Consider the following 21,813-nt stretch of genomic DNA (forward strand, 5'->3'; position numbering starts at 1 on the left):
CATAAATTAAAATTAGTATTTAGTGGGATATCCTTTTTTTGTAGGCAACAGTACGACTTTACGGCCGCAGGCTTGCAGTTGTCGCAGTCGCTAAATTAAAACCATTTCTTATTTTGAATACGACAATGGGCAGCTATTACCGCTAATATGTGAAATGTAGACTTATTCAAAGTCCTAGCAAATCTAATGTTATTTTACCAACAGAAGCATAAAATAGCACTGATAATGTAATAACAATTAATAATTTGAAAGCAATTAATCGATTTACTTATTTTTTGCACAAAAAATTTCACTTTGAGCAAAATATTTAAATTACATCGAGGTGAAAGGTTGTAGTACGGCAACAAAGAAATTGTGTACATCAGCTGTTTGATATGTCGCTGCCGGCTTCACAATGTTCAAGAAGCTGGCTTCAAGATGACATTTGCCGGGCAAGAAAATTTCCCTGTCGCGTCGTGCCGTCGTCTTTGTGTGCTGTCTAAATAAATGTGTCCATAAGAACGTGTATGTGTTAATATTTGACAGATTCTGACTGTCACGGACATTCGCGGACCACATATTTTTATGTTCCACAAGGATAACAATAATTTTAAACCAATTTCATTGGGAGAGGTGAAAAAAACCAAACAGCCAAGAAAGCTAAGCGATAGAAATGTAACTTCATGGATCTCAATGGGCACTTGAAATGAAAATGCTCAGCAAGTTTTATGAGATAGAAATATTTCCCCGATACCAGAAGCCACTATTCATTATTCTGGAATTTTGGCTGGGTGTTAAGTTAATGAAAAAAGATAGCTGATGTTTTCGCCTCCATTTATAAAACATTTATTCATTCACTTCCATACTTTCATGTTTAAGAAAAGATACAATTGGTTTGTGGTATGAAAAATATGAAATGAAAACTTGTGATTGTAAATTATTTAAATATCTTGAGAAAATTGCATCTATTATCCTGCCTAATTTGGTTGTTGAGTCTTTGGGATTATTATTAATTTTTAAATTAAATTTACTATCTAAAAATTGTACAAGTGGTCAAGCTTCTTCCAAGGCAAAATTGACATTAAAATCACTGCTTAAAATCATTGGCATAGTGTGCAAATATTCTCCTAATTCTGCTGCACTAGAGGGAGTATATGCCAATAGTGCCCTATGTATGAATTTTATTATATCGTTAATTTTCTGGTTCGGAGTGATGTAGAGAAGAATCATTACATATGCACCAATATCTCCAACTGCAGCAGCATTCACAGACAACCAGTTAATTTGTTGTAAATTCATGACAATATTTATACTGTCAGTAGAGTTATGGTAGACAGCTACCCCAATAGCTCTTACTTTGGGACGTTTGAAATGGAAGACACAATCGAAGTTCGGCACATCCACAGCTTCTTCATTGATTATCCATGTTTCCGACAATAATAGAATATTCGTTCGTTGGGCTACTGTGTCCGTCAAGTCTATTGCGTGAGCCCGCCCACTTTGGCAATGTAGAGAGAATAATGAGAAAATTAACATTACTATGAATCTGTCGCGTTTTCCCCTCCCTTTTCACTTTTTCGTTTCATTCGATACTGGCATTACAGCCAAACGAGCGAAAAGAAGTTTCACTTCAAAAAGTTATCAAATACGGTTACTAGTAACCTCTCTACAAGTTCAACACTGTAGTGAACATTGAGTCACTAACCGATTTTTACCTCTCCCACTGGCGTCAACCGTAATGCGGACTTTTGGAAATCGGTTCACTCATTAACAATGAAGCTGAGCTTGATGAGCAGAATAACAAAAAGCAACAGGCAGAATAAATTAGACGGCTAACAGAAGAAGTCGTGCATTATAATTAACTTGCACAAGCCAATGACTTTACCGAACGAGTCTTCCAAAACACGAATATTTTGATGTTATCAGAAACGTTTATGAGCGATGAAGAACCTCATGTACAAGTACCAAATTTTGAATTTGTTGTGAGATTTCAACGTAATGAAATTCGAAATTTAGGTGTTGTCATCTATCGTAATGAAAAGGACAGATAGGGGACTTATGTGCAGCAGAGTGCAAAATCAAACCCAACGATAACAATGGCGAGAAAATCATTCGAATAGCTATTTATCTATCGCCAAATGCTTCAATGAGGGCGAACACGTAAAATATTGTAAACAGCCGATAATTCTTGCAGGTGATTTTATTGTAAATTTTTCATTGCCAGGAGCTTCGCCATTACTACAATTCCTCAAATATAAATTCTCTTAGAAATGAGTAATGGTAGGAATAATCCAACGACAAAAGGGGGGCTACTATTGATGCAGTTTTCGCCAGAAGAATTAATAAAATAGAAATTAAGCATTTCATATCTTATAATTAGCTACAATAATCCACTTGTAAATATTATTAATATGATATTTTAAAATGCTCTTAAGATCTTTTAAATTAAAATACTTGATCCTATTTTGGTTTTGATATGCATGCTTAAATTATATTCATACTACAATATATTATACTTTTAGTATTGTATGTTTACTGATAATATACCTATTTAGCACTTAAGCCTGAAGACTGTTTAATATTTGTTTCGTTTTGTACATATGTGTATACCATACCAAGTGTTACTAAATGTAATATATATAAGGTGTACCTATACTCGTGTACCTGAAAGATTTACTAAATTATAAATGTGAATGGTTTCAAGTAAAATAAAAAATTAAAAAATGTATCATAAAAAGATTGTAAGGAATTAATAACCTGAACGTATATTTCTTTTGTTTGTGGAAAAATATATTTTATGTTTTTTCTCACACTACACACCGAACAACACCCCCTTTCTCCTTCCAACTTCCGCTCTTCTGGTTCGAATTAGGTTTGGTCCATTTTTACTCAATTTGGTCAACTTTTGGTCCAGAAAAAAAAGTCCATTGGCAACCGTGAATGCCAAGGATGACATGATGCGAGATCTTCCATTTTCCCTAAATTTTCACTCATTCTCTTTCTCTGATTATGAAGGGATGCCAGAAATAAACCCGCAATAAGTAGCTGACAAAACGAAATTTCGCGGAACGACACAAATACTTTTGAATAACGTGCAACTAAAGATTTTTTCTGTTCTTTGTTATAAATGCGAAATATTTGCATTTAAAACGTTAATCATAAAATCATAACATTTTATTATGAGTTGTTTTGTTTCTTTGTTATAGTTTTTTTATTTAAATATTCTTTTATTATGTTAAATGATTTCTAAAAATTTTGTAATATTAATATACATATTTAAGACTGGATATGCGTGATGTAGGACCTAAAAATATCATAATATCGATAATTTTTAAAATACCTACTTTATTTCCTATCGACAGTGACATGATTGGCAAATGTTATAAAAAATGAGGGTTTTGACAACTCTATCTCAATCAAACAGTTTCGTATCATGTCATCCTTAGCCTCTACGAATGGCAGGCGCCTTGCCGTGATGCTGGGGCTTAGGTCGCAAGGCATCTCCCAACCAATGTGAGAAGTGCTGCCTAGCACCTCTCACGCGGGTTGTCAGAAGCCGCATGCGGGCGACAACCAAGAGCTGCCACCTCCTAATCCAGGGTGTTATGCGACTCCCGTGCCCATTGGATGATTTGCAGCCAGGAGGTAAATTCGCCTGTATTCTAACGGAGCCTTCCCATTACCGGGCCGCATTGGGAAGTAACGGTGGCCTTACCGCGTCATGGGGCTCTGGCGCGGTGGACTTTTGCGTTCCCTTTATAAAACGTTGACCGGACGGCTCGCCATGTCGAGCCTACGGTCGTAAGAACAAGATGGAAACAATTAAACAAAAAACAACAACAACGGACACAAAAAGGCAACAACAACAGCAAACGGACATGGACAAGGCCAACAAAACCAGCGCCGGTGCAGGTAAGGGAGTTTCAGGGGATAAACAAAAGTTTAGCTTCCTGGACGCCCTTTCGCCAGAAGAGCGGGCGCTGTTCGAGGAGCATGCAAGGGATGACGACGATATGCACTCGTGCAGCGGCGCTCAGCAGGTGAAATTGACTGCGGCCGGCGCGGAAAAAGCGAACCCCAAAGAGGCTCCCCCGAGCAGGATCACCTGCTCGGACTCGAGCGACTCGGAAACGAAAGCGGAAGAGGGGAGGCAGACTACCCCCTCTACCAACAAGTGGGAATCCAGGCGGACAGGACGATCCCAGGAGGAGAGGCATGAGCGGTGTAAGTCTCAAATGGTACCTCAGGCACCTCCAGGAGGGGAAGACTCCGGAGGAAGCCGAAAAGTTGGCGCGTAACAGGGTAAGAGGAAACAATGCCTCCCCTGCCTCGGAGAAGCGGAAGAGTGGCAATACCGCATCTAGCAGCAAAAAGAGCAGCGGAAATCGAAGCCAACGCCCGGTAAACGCAACTGAGGCCGCAAGGCGGGGTTGCGAAAGGGCAGCGCCTTCGACCACCCAAGCCGCGAAGCGCAAGAGTGGACAGCTAACGCCACAGGAGCCGCCAAACACCAAGCGGCAGAAAGGCAGCAACACACAGGGGACCGGAGGCAGCCTAAGCCGACCCAAACCCCCCCCCCCAATTCAGTTCGGTGGTCCTTAGGCCATTTAAGCCGAAGACGGCCACCGAAAATGAAGCGGTGGAGAAGATGCTGGTAGATGATGTTGCGACTCATCCCGGCACCAGCATGGCGGAGCAGGCGGCAACTGCTGAAACCACGGTGAAGGTCCCTACGGAGAAGGCTGGCGAACAAGGGGGGGCGCTACCCTCCACGCAAGAGCTTCTCGAGGGACTCAGGGACACAAATTGAAATTGCCCAGGTGAACCTAACCCGGATGGTCTGGGCATTCTACTGATCCAGGAGCCATGGATCTACAAAGAAGAGGTCAGGGGCCTCAAAATGGTGAATAACAAGGTAATCTGGGATCTCTCAAGTGAGAGACCCAAAACCTGTATAGTAATTAGGAACGATATTGATTACTTTTGTATTTCAGAGTTCCTAACACAAGACCTGGACGCTGTGCAGGTAAAATGTAACGAAAGAGCGGACTTCGCCTGGCAGCGGCCTACTTTCCGGGAGACACGCCGACAGCACCCCCAGAGGCCGTCGGGAGCCTAGTGGATTACTGCAGGAGGAAGAACCTGCCCCTCGTCATGGGATGCGACGCCAACGCCCATTACACTGAATGGGGCTGCACGGACTGCAATACACGGGGTGAGTCTTTACTTGAATTTATAGTAAGTAGGAATTTAAGCATTGTAAACGTGGAGTGCGAACCCACCTTTATAACTAGTGTAAGAAGGGAGGTGCTTAACAGCACTCTTGGTAACGAACTCATGACAGGACTGATCGGGCAATGGAGAGTGTCATCGGAATCCTCCATGTCGGATCACCGCATCATAAGATTCGCACTAGAGGTAGAGGTTAGGCAACTCCCTCCCAGGCGTATCCCCGGACTAGGCCACCTTTAGGGATACGCTTGAAATAAATCTCAATAGGAGGGGGCAGCTGGACAGCAGTGCCACTGCTTCTGGACTGGAGAGCAGATTGTCTGCGCTAAATCAGTCCATTATAGAAGCATACAAAGTAACTGCCCCCTAAAGACGACCACCAAGAACTGCAGTTGTCCCTGGTGGTCAAGTAGGCTCTCAGACCTAAGAAAAACGGTACGCAAGCTATTCAACAGGGCTAAACGTACCGGAGACTGGGAAAACTATAGGTGCAGCCTAACTGCTTACAACAAGGAGATCAGGTCAGCAAAGCAGAAGAGCTTCAGAAAGTTCTGTAAAAGCGTCTCCTCAACGCCAGAGGCTGCAAGGCTGCATAAGGCTCTGGCTAGTCGCAAGACCGACACAGTTCTAGCAATTAAAAGATCGGATGGGATATATACGTCCAGCGCGGAGGAAAGAGCCACGGCCCTTCTATGTGCGCATTTCCCGGAAACAATTCGAGAAGACTTAATTCGACCCAGGGTCGAACGAAAGCCAACTCACTTAGATTGGACAGCCGCAAAACAGCTCTTTACTGCGGACTCCATTAAGTGGGCTGTGGCCTCCTTCGAAAAGTATACGTCTCCGGGTGCGGATGGTATCCTTCCAGCTTTTATGCAACAGGGGGGGCAGGTCCTACTACCCCACCTTGTTCGGCTGATGAGGAATAGCCTGGCGCTGGCGTATATCCCAAAACCTTGGCGCATTGCAAAGGTGATCTTCATACCCAAGGTAGGAAGGAAAGACTATTCGTTGGCAAACTCGTTCAGACCAATAAGTCTAACTTCCTTCCTACTGAAAAGCATGGAAAAGATCATAGACCACGAAATAAGATCGAAGGTGCTGAAGGCTGCACCGCTACACGCGACGCAGCATGCTTACAGGGCAGGCAGATCAACTAATACTGCTCTGTATCAGCTGACCTCAGAGATCCGAAGTTCGTTAGACGGGGGTGAGGTGCTGTTATGCGCCTTCCTTGACATCGAAGGTGCTTTTGACAATACGTCACACGAGAGCGTGTCAAAAGCACATGAGAAAAAGGGTGTGGCGATGCCGGTGCGCAGATGGATTGAAGCAGTACTGTGCACCAGGATTGCCGAAACCACAGTAGGCGACACTAAGATTCGTCTTGGCACAACAAGAGGCTGTCCACAGGGTGGAGTGCTATCCCCCCTACTCTGGAGCCTAGTTGTGAACGAGCTGCTAACTAGCAACGGAATCCGCTGTCAGGGATATGCGGACGATATTGTTATATTAGCTAGGGGTAAATTCGCAGACACTCTCTGCGATATTGTATAAAGGGGATTAAGGCTGGCAAAGGAATGGTGTAGTGGGGTTGGCCTAAACATCAACCCCTCCAAAACTACAATCATACCGAACGGAACTGGAGATGGCCAGCACGGTAAAGTACCTGGGCCTCACGCTGGACTCCACTCTAGGGTGGAAGCAGCATGTGGACCTAACCGTAGCCAAAGCTACGAAAGCGCTCATGGTGTGCAATCGACTTGCCGGGAAATCATGGGGCTGCAACCTCAGGATTATCAGATGGTTGTACACCATGATTGTGAGACCGATCATAAGATATGGAGCGGTGGCCTGGGGTTCCAAAGCATCGCAGACCTCGGTAGGACTTCGAGGCTGCAACGACTTGCCTGTATCTGCGCGTCGGGCGCGATGTGTACGTGTCCGACTGCAGCACTGGAAGTAATGCTGGAGCTAACACCGTTACATATAGTGATCGAGCAGACGGCCAAACAGACCTTGCTTCAAATTCAGCAGAAGGGTTTGGCAAAGGGAAGGTAATCTCGTCCCAGCAGATGAAGGCCCTAAGTGACGCTATGCCACTGGCCCTTCTTCCAAGGGACAGCATTACCAAAACAATAAGCTTCACTAGGAAGTTCAGGGTTACCCTTGGCAGTAAGGCAGAATGGAACGATTCCACACTGGACCTACTACTAAGGAACAGTACCATCAAGTGGTACACCGACGGCTCGAAAACGGAGGAGGGGATTGGCGCAGGGGTCGCAGGACCACGCACCAAGCTCTCCATTCCCATGGGAAGTTTTCCTAACATATTCCAGGCGGAGGTATATGCTATAAGTCGGTGTGTAGAAATAAACATCCAACGCGACTACTGCAATAAGAGCATCGCCATACTCAGCGATAGTCAGGCAGCACTTAACTGGGTGCCTGGTCACACCGGTATAGCAGGAAATAAACTTGCTGACGAATTGGCCCGCTCTGCAGCCTCTACAAACATGGTAGGACCAGAATCAATCTCCCGAGGAACAAATTTTTTTTGAGATTCCTGGAAAAACGAAATTAAGTAGAGTTTTAATTTCTATGAGTAACAACAACAAATTTTCAATAAATGCCCGCAAATATACTTTTGAAAATGTGTAGAATTTATATCAAACGCAGAATAATCCAATTATGTTGTCTACATTTTTGGTATTAGCATGTGCTCGCTTTAAAGAGTTTTCTGTTGATATGTGAGAGACATTAGCATAGTTCTTTTATAAGGGAACGCCATGAGAATGCTCGCTAAATTAAAAAGTGCATGTAAATCAACGAGGTTCCCTCGACTCATCTACTTAGTTCAAAGAGATTAGCTAAAAATTAACAACTTCAAAAATTTCATAAATTGTAGTCAAAATCTCCCAAAATACTAACAACATTGTCAGATCCGAATAAAACAGCTAAATTTAAATTCATTGTCCAATCCCGGAATATTAACTCAATCAGTATCACCAATATCAACAATCATACCATGAATCCATTCATACAGACTAAAATCCATTGTGCCGTCCTGCAGTGGTCAAAGCATTATTAAAGAACGCACTATGAATAACCCAGTTCGTAATCCCACATAAAGAGAAAGAAAATTTGCAAACAAGTAGCATCCACAGGCCCCGCTAATTAGCTGCATGTAAAAAGTATGACAATCTCATAAGATGTTATAATTTTAATTTGCCGCTCCAGTGAGACGGGTTTTAATACCTATATTGTGGGGAAAAAAATTTGTGGGGGTGGGATACAACGAAGAGTTTATCTACAAAATTATTTATCGTGTGTTGCATGCTAACTACGGTAATTTTAGCTAGCCGAAAGTGCAGCTTACATACACACAAAAATCAGTTACTTAAACGTTCCCATATAGTTTATGTTATACTACCAGCAGTCTCATGGTACGGAAAAACAAATCAAACAAAGTAGAGGCAATCTTATCAGTACCTCAGATCTAAGGAGCACAAAGATAAAGCACACATTACTAACAATTGACCCGAAAAAAGAAGTCCTGAATAAATTAAATAGAGAAAAATTACTTCGTCAAGTTTTAAAAAAGTACAATGTTGGCAAATCTACAATTTCTGACATAAAGTTGAATGGGTTAAAGCTCGATAAGTAAGACTATTAGGACATTTTAAATAAGTTCGTTCAATTTATTTGTATTTGCAATGCTAGAAGGGAAAGAGGATTGGTAAATGCAAAGCTATGCGATTTGCTGAATATCAACTGATGGAAAAACGAATGTATTATACATTTGGTTTATAACAAAACGCCAAGCAATTCATCAATTATATCCCAGATCTTGAAACAAAAGGCTAAGCTACTCTCTGCTAAAATTTATGTACCAAATGCTGAATTTATGCCTATCAAAGGTTGGCTTAAGAATTTTCTTTCACGATACGGAATAAAACTTCTGGAACTATCTGGCGAGAAACTATCGCACGATCCAGTTTCTACGCAACCGTTTTTTGAAAAACTACACACAAAAATTGCAGAAATAAGCCTTACATATTCTCAAGTTTATAATGCAGATGATACTGCACTCTTTGTGAGGAAGATGCCAGAAAAAACGCTTGCGTTGCTTACTGAAAAATCCGCACCTGGTCGCAAAATTGGTAAAGAAATGGTTACTCCTCAGGTTTGCTGCAATGTAACTGAGAGCGTAAGCTTAAATTACTGGTGATCAGAAAAGCTAAGACCCAAGAACGTTTAAGAAAGTACAGCTACCGTTAGAATACGCTAACACCAAAAAGGCTTGGAAGACAGAGCTTTTGTTCAAAAACTGGTTTGAAAAATCCTTTATCAAACAAGTGAAAGAAAATAATACCTTAGCAAGGTACTTCTACTGCTAGACAATGCGGCCTGCTCTCCACATTTATTAGTAGATCTTGATAAGGATATATGTTATGTGTCATGTTTTTACCAACAAACTGCACGGATCAGCCTATGGACAAGTATACTATTCGAATATTAAAAATAAACTAAAGTTTTTTATCTTATCTTTTGTCAAGTTCAGAAAATGACTCAACGAAATCAAATCAAACAATTTTCCTTGAAAGACGTCAAACGTTTAACACTTGCAATAAATACGCGGAAAAGTAAAAGTTCCGTTGGCGATATTTTGAAACTTGTAAACCTAGTAGATGTTGCAACAAAAAGAAAAATGAGGCACAACTTCTCCCAGAAAAGATTAGAAAATTCTTGAAAAAAAATTTAAAATGTTCATAAAATGTATAAAATAAATTTTTGAAGTGGAATTATATAGTCTATTTTTATACTCTTGTAACATGTTGCTACAGAGTATAATAGTTTTGTTCGCCTAACGGTTGTTTGTATCACCTAAAACTAATGGAGTGTATCTATCTCCATTATATAACATAATATATGTATACATAATTGATCAGGATGTCGCCGCCCATTTTTAGGTCCAACCTCATATCTCGGGACCTGCTCAACTGATTTCAATCAAATACGGTACATAATACTTCCAAATCATTCCCATATTACAGTGCGAAAATGGAGGAAATACTACAACCATACCTACTTCCTATATAACACAATTTTAAATTCCATCTGACTCTTTCACATTCCAATATACATATAAAGCACCAATTAATATATCGGGATTAAAATAATATTTTTCAATAGCCTTCTTTTGACAGATTACGCCTGAACAACGTTTAAGAATTATTCAAATTTATTACGAAAATTCACGTTCTGTAAAAAATGTGTTTCGCGCGCTTCGCTGAACTTATGATCAACCTACTAAGCATACTATTCGCACCACTATTACCCATCTTGAGACCCAGCCCAATTCCCACAACAGCCGGTTCTGCGATACCGGAATTGACCCGGATTTTATCCGGCCAAGGGCTGTTATTTCGACGATCTAACCCTGTTTGGATCGGTAAGTTTTAGATTAAGTTTGTCGTCACTGGAGCAACGCCTAGCAGCAGGGTTGCTCCGTATCCTCCTGACCCGTGCTGGCATCGAGTCCAACCCGGGCCCCGAGGTATTCTACTGCTGCGTATGCGCAAAAAGGCTCCATCCAAATTCCACCTCGGTTAGGTGCAATACATGCAATGGATGGAGCCATCTTAAGACCTGCTCGGGCCTTAAGACACACAGGGAGTGGACCACGAGTTACGTGGCCCCATGCTGTCAACGCAATAATGCGACATTTGCCTCAACGGCCGTGCAACCTACACCATGTTCGCGCACTGCGCTGCCACTCCAGTCGAGTGGCCAAAATAGGACCTCCACGGTCCTTAGGAGCTCACAAAGACAGCACAACTCCCAATCTGACCAACCTCCCCCCCCCCCACCTTCATCCAGCTCCAATCCCCGTGCGAGAACCACACAGCAACTCCTGGTTCCTCGCACAGTCTGTTCCGTGTGTCAGACCATAATACGCCGGAATGTCACATCAGTCAAGTGCAATTCTTGTACTGGCTGGTGTCACTTTCTGTCGTGTTCTGGCCTGCGCACCACACGAGAGTGGAGTGCGTTGTATGTTGCCCCATGCTGTGGGAGTCTGCCCCCGCAATCACAAACAGTGGCGTCGCCAACCAACACCATAGTGCGACAACCGCCCATGCGGATAGCACAGCTGCAACAACCACCACCTACACGCACCCCACTCACCCCTAGGATCACGACTGGACACCCGCGACAAACGCGACTCTTACAATTCAACTGCAACGGACTCCAGAGCAAGATCGAGGAGATAGTTGCATTTATGAGCCGGGAGCGCGTAACGATAGCTGCGGTCCAAGAAACCAAGTTAAACAGCCGCTCAGATCTTCTGAGTTGTGCAGGTTTCAACGTTTTACGTAAGGATCGCGAGCGAGATAATGGTGGAGGCCTAGCCTTCATATTGCACAACACCGTGCAATATCGTCTAATCGATGTTGACATCGACCGCAGGGACACTACCGTAGAATGTCAGGGAATAGCTGTCCGGTCAGGCGATGTCGAGCTCGAAATATTTAATATATACATCCCCCCAGTTACATGTTGCCCAACAGGATATCACCCGAATATAGATGCGCTACTTCGTGGTGAAAACCGTCTGGTGCTAGGCGACTTTAACGCGCATCACGATCTTTGGCATTCCTGCCTGTCAAACGATCGTAGGGGGATGGAGCTGGCGGAACAGATAGACGATTCGACATTCTGCACAATGAATGACGAAGCCCCCACCAGAATTATGGGCACCTGTAATAGCTCGCCAGATATTACCATCGCTAGCGGTGGTCTGATAAATAGTATAACCTGGCGACCTATGCTAACTCTTGCATCAGACCATCTGCCCATAATTATCTCGATCGAGAAACCTCCTGACTTTATTTCTGTGGATAACCGCACCTATGTTAACTTTAACAAAGCTAACTGGGTCGGCTTCACAGAATTTACTGAGAGCACCTTCAACGCACTATCCATTCCTACGGACGTCATCGTTGGCGAGCGTCAATTCCGCAAGGTGATCGCTGCTGCTACAGCTCGCTTCATACCGGCTGGAAGAATAGCGGAACTCCGCCCTAATTTCCCAGCCGAAGCAGCTGTATTAGCAAATGAGCGCGACACCTTACGCCATGCCGATCCCTGTGATCCCCGAATAAGGGATCTCAATTTGGAGATTCGGCAAATGGTAAACCATCATAAGCTGACAAAATGGATAGAGCACCTGAAGTCCTGCAACCTCTCCACCGGTGTGAGTAAGCTTTGGACTACTGTCAAGGCCCTGTCAAATCCGAGGAAACATGACGATCGGGTTGAAATCCAATTCGATGACCATGCCTCCTCGGACCCGAAGAAGTGCGCGAGCTACTTTAGCCGGCAGTTTATACTGCACCCTTCGACCGACAAGGCCAAACGATGTGTTACCCGACGGTTGCGCAAAATGCCAAAAGACTGCGCACCACTTACTTCCACCGATGAGGAGGTTCAGAATGTCATCAAAAAGGCGAAATCATCCAAATACATCGGCCCTGACGGAATAAACATGCTGATGTTAAAACATCTAGGCCCAACGGGAGTAAACTACCTCACCAAGGTCCTCAACCTGTCGATATCCACTCTTCAAATACCCGATGTGTGGAAAGTCGGAAGAGTGGTCCCACTACTGAAACCTGGGAAACCCGCCAACAAAGGGGAGTCTTATCGCCCGATAACTCTCCTTTCCCCAGTAGTGAAGACACTTGAGGCCTTGTTACTCCCGTCATTCACCCACCACCTGAGCCTAGCAGACCATCAGCATGGTTTCCGTAAAGTGCACAGTACCACCACAGCACTTAGCGTCATAAACGCCCAGATAGTTCATGGCCTGAACCAGAAGCCACCCTGCGAGAGGACGATCCTCGTAGCGTTGGACTTGTCAAAAGCTTTTGACACAGTCAATCACGCAACGCTACTTGAGGACCTGGAACAATCAACGCTCCCTCCAGGGTTGAAGCGGTGGACCATGAACTACCTGAGCGGTCGACACTCATCCGTACTATTTCGAGGTCAAAACTCCAAACTCAGAAAAATTAAACAGGGGGTTCCGCAGGGCGGTGTCCTCTCCCCGCTACTGTTTAATTTCTACATTTCGAAACTCCCCCAGCCACCAGCGGGAATTTCAATGACCTCGTACGCAGATGACTGTACGATATTGACGTCGGGCAATGGAATCGATGGCATGTGTTCAAAAGTAAACGGCTACCTCTCCGATCTTTCTCGCTTCTTTTCTGCAAGGAACTTAACACTCTCCCCCACTAAATCCACAGCGACCATCTTCACCAATTGGACGAAGGAGTACAGACTGGACCTGAACATTTCAGTCGATGGCACAAAAATTCCGACAGTAAATAACCCTAAAATTTTAGGCGTCACTTTGGACAGTCTGTGCTCTTTCACTCCTCACACGACCGCGATAACTGCCAAAGTACAGAGCCGCAACAAAATCCTCAAGTCGCTTGCCGGCAGCTCATGGGGAAAGGACAAAGAAACGTTGTTGGCAACATACAAGGCAATCGGCCGGCCGGTCCTCAATTATGCAGCCGCAATATGGTCGCCTGGATGTAGTGACACGCAGAATAAGAAGCTCCAGACTTGTCAGAACACTGCACTCCGGACTATCACGGGGTGCCTCTTGATGTCCCCAATCGAACACCTACACAGTGAGGCCCGTATGCTTCCGGTTAAGGAACATAATGAGCTCCTCTCCAAGCAGTTTCTGCTGGGATGTTTTCGCAGAAACCACCCCTGCAGACGCCTGCTTGCAGCGGAGCAGCCTCCTAGGAACATCAAGAGGTCCTTCCTTGACTACGTCGACGACATCAGACAGCACGTCGACCAGACTTCGGACGCAACTAACTTCAGACAAGCACTGACCGCCATTCACAGTGGAGCCATTAACACCTTCACCGACTCCCTTTCAGTGAATGGCGTAATACGAGTCAAACCACCACCCATTGCAGACACAGAGCTCGAGTTGCCTCGCGAATCTAGAGTGACCCTCGCGCAACTTCGTTCTGGATACTGTAGCAGGTTAAACTCCTACCTATCCAGAATAGACCCCGACATACTAAACACATGTCCTGCATGCAATGAGTCTCCGCATGACACTAACCACCTCTTTGCATGCCCTACAAACCCCACTCATCTAACACCCCTTTCCCTATGGTCCGACCCCGTCGAAACAGCTCGTTTCCTGGGCCTTCCGTTAGATGACCTCGACGACAACGAATCTAGAATTTATCACCCAAACGGGGATTAGATAATCGTTATAACAACAACAACAACATCTTGAGACCCAGCATTCATTATTAGATAATATTCGACCGAATAGACCGTGTCGTAGAATGCTTCAAGTCGTGCCATACGTCAGTCCGAGTTTCTGCGAACTCACTACTTCTTTATTCACAGCTGTGTTGCGTGTAGCTTTTTATTTGTTCCAGTGCTTCTAAAACTGCTCGTTATATTGCTTTTTCAAACTGTCTTGGTTTTAAACTTTGATAAAAAAATTGATATTATTTTTGCGTTTGTTCTTAATTGAATTTATTATTATTATTATTTTATTAACACACTAATTTATTATTTATCTATTAAATTTTGTTCTACTTACTCTTTTATTTGATCTTCATTCTTGTGGTTTATTATGTCTTGTAACTTCCCCAATTGTAACATTAAAGGCGAGTCAGATCGCTACGTTTCATGCTGGCTTTGTGATGGGCTTGCCCATATTAAATGTGCTGGACTGACAGGTAGAATCTTAGATTCTATTCTCGACTGTAAGGGATTGCGTTCGTCCTGTTTAAATTGTAGATCTATTGAAATCGATCTATTTAAAGTTTATAGGGAGACACGCAATGGCTTTAACGAAATCGGTCGTGATCTTGTAACCCTCACTGAAAAATTTAGGCACTATGAAAAATTGTTCAAATCTTTTAAGTGCCTGAATGATTCTCACGAATCCTCTAAACCTGCTCCTAAGCGTAAACGTCCTTTCGATGAAGTAACTCTTAGTTCTTCTGTACAGAAAAGAACGTCTCCTCCCAATGACCTAATAAATATCTCTTCTCCTTGCCCTCAAGGTGATAAGCCGTCAACTTCCAAAGAGCTCAATTCCCCAAAAGCTCTATCTAATAATAATAAGTGTCCCACAATTCCAGAGGCTCCCCCTATTAACTTAGTAGCATCATGTAATAATTTGATAGTTATTCTACCTAAAAAGTCTATATTTATTTCGAGACTTGCCAAAGATACCTTGGGGGAGGACATTAAATCTTACATTTCGTCACGTTTAAAAATCGATGATATCAATATCCGCAAATTTAACTTCAATTATGATAGAAGTATATCATCGTTTAAAATAGCCGTATCTCTTGAAACATTCAAAAAGATCTTAGATAGTTCATTCTGACCACCTGTGGCTTTTGTACGCGAATTTAAACCTAAACTTAGAAGTCAAACTGAGGAAAACATTGTTAAATTACCAAAAGCAACCACCGATATAAAAAAACTGATTGGTAGAAATTCGCTAAGCATTTGTTATCAAAATGTTAGAGGTCTTAATACAAAATTAACCGACTTGTATTTGAACAGTTCCAATTTTAATTTCCATATAATTGGATTTACAGAAACTTGGTTAAAACCTCACATTTTTGATAATGAGATTTTAAACAGCGAAGTTCAAATTTTTAGATGTGATCGACTGAACAGAATCGGAGGAGGTGTTCTATATGCCGTGCATTCCTCTATCCCATCTGAAAATGTTCTTGTTTCAGGGACTACGTTAATAGTTGCTTTATTTATTTAACCCTATCTTATATACCACCCCATTTGGACTTATCTGTATGCCTGCAGCATGCTTCTTTAATAAATAGTGCTACCTCGATGGCAAATAATGCAGATTCAATAATTGTATTAGGTGATTTCAATTTACCGTGAGCTTCGTGGAAACCTTTCGATGACTATATCGTGCCGATTTACAATCGGTCATGTTTTTATGAGTTTTTCGAAAAAATGTCCGAGTTGGGTCTGAACCAAATTAATTTGATTCCGAATAAATTTGGTAAATGCTTAGATTTAGTATACGTTGATACCTCTTCAAAGTGTTCCGTTATTCAGAGTAATCCTCTTGTTCTACCAGAGAACTCATATCATCCTGCTTTGGGATAATAATCATCAAACTTCGTGCTTCTGTACTCGGTTTAACTTTGCAAAAGCTAATTTTAAAAAGTTAAATACAGAACTTTTTACAATAACATGGCCTACTTATAATGGTGACATTTAATTGAGTGTCTCTCATTTTAATAACATTATTACGAAATTATTTGAAAAGTATGTTCCAATAGTAATTATTAATAAACCTTCGAGCCTTTAACCATTTTAAAAAAACCAGTTCACTTGTTGACTACTCTAAATATTCTCTATTGCGTCGACAATATTTTGACCTAAACAAAAAATGTTATAATAATTACTTAAATAAAGTAAAAAAGAATATTGTAAGTAATCCAAAATCGTTTTATGATTTCGTCAACTCCAAACGCAGGAATTCCAAATTTATGTCCGCGATTAAATACAAATCTATCATATCAAGTGACAATGATATTATATCCAATATGTTTTCAGAATTTTTCAAGTCAAACTACTGTAATAATTCTTCCAAAACTTTTTCTTATCAGCACGTGCTGTGTTCGAGTACTTTAATTAACGCTCCAATTATTTCTGAAAAAGACGTCCTACTTAATTTAAATAAGTTAAAATCATCTTTTAGTTACGGCCCAGACATGATTCCCTCATGCTTCCTAAAAAATAGTGCCAAATATATTTACTTACCTTTGACAAGGATATTTAATTCCTCTCTTAAACACGGTATATTTCCTTCAATATGGAAACAGTCATTTATAATTCCCTTGCATAAAAGTGGATTTAGATCCAACATTGAAAACTATAGAGGTTTAAACTATAGAGATAAAAAACCTTTTCGATTTCTCCGTTAATTTCCTCATCTCAGTATGGATTTCGTAAAAGGAATTCGACTATAACAAACTTGCTCGAATTTGTAAACCATGTATCATTGTGTTTTAAGGAACATAAGCATACGGATGTTATATACACAGACTTTAGCAAAGCTTTCGATGAAGTAAATCTTTCGATTCTCATACATAAACTTGATCTGCTGGGCTTTCAGCCCAGATTCCTTCAATAGGTATCTTCCTATCTTTATAATAGAACACAACGAGTGATATTTGAGGATACACCTTCAGATACAATTAATGTTTCTTCAGGTGTTCCGCAAGATCGTCTTGGCCCGATTCTGTTCTTGTTGTTTATTAACGATATCTCTTCAGTAATAGAATTTTCAAAAATTTTATTATACGCTGACGACGTAAAGCTTTTTAAATCATACACTTCAACTGAGCAAAGGTGTCTGTTGCAAACAGACTCAAACAATATGGTTGTATGGTGTGATAGAAATGATTTGCCATTGAATCTCAATAAATGTAAAATGATGTGCTTTTCCCGTAGATCTGTGCATCACTCTTCTTACGTAATACAACATCATATTCTAGAGCAAGTCATGTTGATTTGGGAGTTAATATGGACCCTAAGCTTAATTTTAGTCTTCATATTGATACCATGGTCTGGAAAGCAAAAGCAGTCCTCAGTTTGGTTAAACGTTAGTCTAAAGAACTTAGAGATCCGTATATTACTAAAACACTTTATACAACTTTGGTTAGACTTATATTGGAATATGACTCTGTTGTATAGAACCCTAGCTACCAAATCCATTCTGACAAGTTAGAGTCTGTTCAAAAACAATTTTTACTTTTCGCCTTAGTGCATTTCCGATGGGATTCTAGGGTAAGTCTACCTCCATACACTAGTCGTTTAAAACTTATTAATCTACCTGCACTTTCTAGTCGTAGGGAAATGCTTGGCATAATATTCTTAGTTAAAATTTTGAATGTCTTAGCTGTTAAAATTTTTGTTTCTGTAGCTGAGCAGTTTTAGATCTCAACACTTAAAAAACTCTCTTGCCTTTTCTGACTTGGCTAATTCCGCATGTATGCGGATTGCGCCCCCCGCGTCGAGGGGCGGGAGGAGGGTAATCGTTGGGTTACTATTATTATTATATATAAAGTTTTGCAATTGGATAGAAGATGTTTTATAGTATCCTCTTCTTCTACCTTCCATTTTCTACAATAGTCATTATATGGCGTTCCTAGTGTAATGGCAAGTCTGCCAATTAGACAGTGACCTTTGGCACTCATACTAGAGTTCTTATATCATTCCTTTTCAATTTTAATAATCGGGATGTGATCATATACCATTCAAACCAGGCTTGCCTATTTGTTGTTCAGGTATTGATTCCACCGAGGTTCAGCTATATTTATAACATGTTTGTCGATTAAATATCTGCAAGTAGCCAGAGATATATAAGTTCTCTCTTTTCCGCAGTCTGATTGTAAACACTACACTGTTTTGGCTAGTTTATCAGCTTGACAGTTACCTGGGATATCACTATGTCCTGGAACCCACTGCAGGTTAATCGAAAAATAGGATATTAGATCCACTTAGATATCAAGGCGTTTTTTCACTAACTTTGACGAAACCCCAAAGACGATTTCAAAGCCGCCTGGCTAAATGTATTATTATACATACTTTCTTGTTTAAACACACTCTTTGACAGAATGAGAAGGCTTTCTTTAGATGCTTATCCTTGCACCCTTATCCACCTCATATTCCCACAAAATTGGGATAATTTAAATTCAATTCCATAGGATTTCGAAAATCCTTGGTATTGGGTAGAAACATGAACCTACTAAGTATTATAAAATGACCCTTGTTACTGGCGACTAATAGGGAGGAATCCATTAGCATAAGAGCTGACTTCACTAGTTGCTTACAAAACAAGTCTGTTGTTGTTCTGAGAGCTCCACTGATGCACATACTAGCTTTCGTTCTGATGAGCTGCATTAAATGATCCGGCTGCGATGGTGTAGCCGGGATCCATACCCGTTACCTTGGTCGGGATGGGATATCATTCCTGTCCACCTTTACCAGCCTCGCTCTAGGTATACCTCCCCAACCTTGATTATTGCGTTATTAGATTTGCTAGGACTGTGAATAAGTCTACATTTCACATATTAGCGGCACAGCTGCCCATTGTCGCATTCAAAATAAGAAATGATTTTAATTTAGCGACTGTGACAACTGCAAGCCTGCTGCAGTAAAGTCGTGCTGTTGCCTACAAAAAAGAATATCCCACTAAATACCAATTTTAATTTATGTCAATGCCATATGTTTCAATTGAAGGTGTATGAATATGGATCTTGCGTTTGTTATTTAATACTTTTAGGTTTCGTTTGAAATATTGTTTACTTTGATATTATATATTACTGCTCTAATTTCTTTAGTTTAACATATCCGCCAACTTCTTCCAAAACCACAAAAATTTTACAGCACGTTCAATATTGACTTTTAAAATTTGAAGAGAGGCTGGCTTATTGTAAAAGACCAAGGACTTCAAATAATCCCCCATGTAGCCTAATGGTGTTAAATCACTACTTCTTGGAGGCCATTCAATTTCATAATTTCTTGAAATTATCGAATCTCCAAACTTTTCTCAATTATTCGGTTGTTGCACGTGCTGTGTGGCACGTAACATAACCCCAACGTGTTGGAACTGTTTGGAAATATTTTCAAGATCAACTTCTTGCAATTGCAGCCACAAAAAGTAGGTTATCATCGATCTATACCGCTCTCCATTGACAGTAACGGTGTCACAAGCTTTATTTCGAAAGAAGTACCGAATATAATGTTTCTTTATGAATAATTTATAGATTTTCTTCGCACCAGAATCGATATTTATGTTATTGGCCGCACCACTCACCATAACCATGACGACTATATATTGGCGCACGAAAAGTTGCAATTGGAGAACGATTGTTTGATAACAAATTTGAACAATTTATAAACGTTGTTCTTGCGTATATCTTTCTATGATAAGATTGTAAACATTACTGAATACAATGAAAAGGAAAACCTTTATATTTATAAGTCGAATTGGCACGAACGCCATTCCCGATTACCAAAAATTACACCCACGAGTTATTCGCATTAGGAATATTCGCAAAGGTCAACCCAGTCGAAGTGCAATGGCTAAGCCTCACTACGGTGTATGCTTTGTTCAGTACTCAAGCAGTCTGTTATATTACAACTTGTTTAAAGTAATTGAGAATTACACAGTAACAAGATATTAATAGAATAGCAGAACGAAAATTTTAGTGGTGATTAGGAATTTCTTGCTGTGCTGCGCTAAACGCGGTTGAACGAACCGGGGCGAGGACAGGAGTTAAGCTTGGTGCTGGAGCAAAGGCAAGCACAAGTAAAGGAGCAGAAGCTAAAGCTGGCTCAAGAAAGCAACAACACAGGTGGTAGCCCATACCAAACCCTGTAGTCAAGGCTTGGCTACTAAGCCGGAAAGAAGGGAGATGCCAAAAGAGGTGCAGCTAGTAGTGCGTCAGCCAGAGAATGGCCTGTTTTAAAGATAGAAGACCCAGCGAAGGCAAAGTATGCAGAGAAGTGACGCGTTGCTTATCTGCTAAAGAGGGTGCAGCTGCAAGCGACCGCCAACCAATGAGGAGCTTGCGAAGGAGCTCCTGGAGTCCATTGATTCCGCGAAAGCTGTCTTGCCTAACTTTAAGCTAGAAACACCAGCAGTGGAAGCTAAGAGACAAAGGTCAGCTGAAGAGGCTGAGCGGTCAGCCAAAAGACCGAAGACTAAAGGTGTGAAGCCCGCAAAATCATTTGCTGATGTGGCCCGGAACCGCATTATCATTGGTGTGCTGGATGAGGAAGATCCCGAAAGAAAAATCTCCGGAGCCCAATGGAAATGGGTACAACCCGCACTGACGAATACGGTGTTGGAGGTGCTATTAAGCAATCCAGGTGCGTCCCCGTCATGTATGGATGCCGGATGGTACCAGGGCCAAATAAAGATGATGGCGACGAGAGATCGGTCTAGCTATAAAAGACCGCAATAGCTAAGGGGAGGTCTACCCCGGAGCCAGGCTAGTAGCGGTGGACAAAAAGGATATCCCATCCCACCCGAGGACAAAGATATGGATTCCTGCTACACCATCGCAGCCGGACCAGATAATACAGCTCATCAGAGCCTGTATTCCGAATCTCATCAATAAACTACTAATTCACAAAGGCGATGGACATAGCCTACAAGTCAGACGCCAATGCAGGAGACAACTTGGCATCAGAAACGGAGTGTCAAGTCGAGATAGATCCAATGGAGTCCTCAAGTGACGTGGAGAATACTGAACAAGGTGAGTGTACTTCGGGGTCTGAGCTTGCAGACTGACTCTCTAAACTATACAATGATAGTCAGCTTTTCAGCGACTCTCAAGAAGACGCAGAGAAAACAGTAATTAATGTGTCTTCTCCAAATTAATATCCACCAGAGCAAACTAGCTTCTCTAGCCCTAGATAACCACAGGGGCTATTTGCGGACTCAGAACACCGGGTCATAATTAAAATATTCATGGCAAG

The sequence above is a fragment of the Bactrocera oleae genome, chromosome 3 (assembly GCF_042242935.1).
Source record: "Bactrocera oleae isolate idBacOlea1 chromosome 3, idBacOlea1, whole genome shotgun sequence".
Classification (NCBI taxonomy): domain Eukaryota; kingdom Metazoa; phylum Arthropoda; class Insecta; order Diptera; family Tephritidae; genus Bactrocera; species Bactrocera oleae.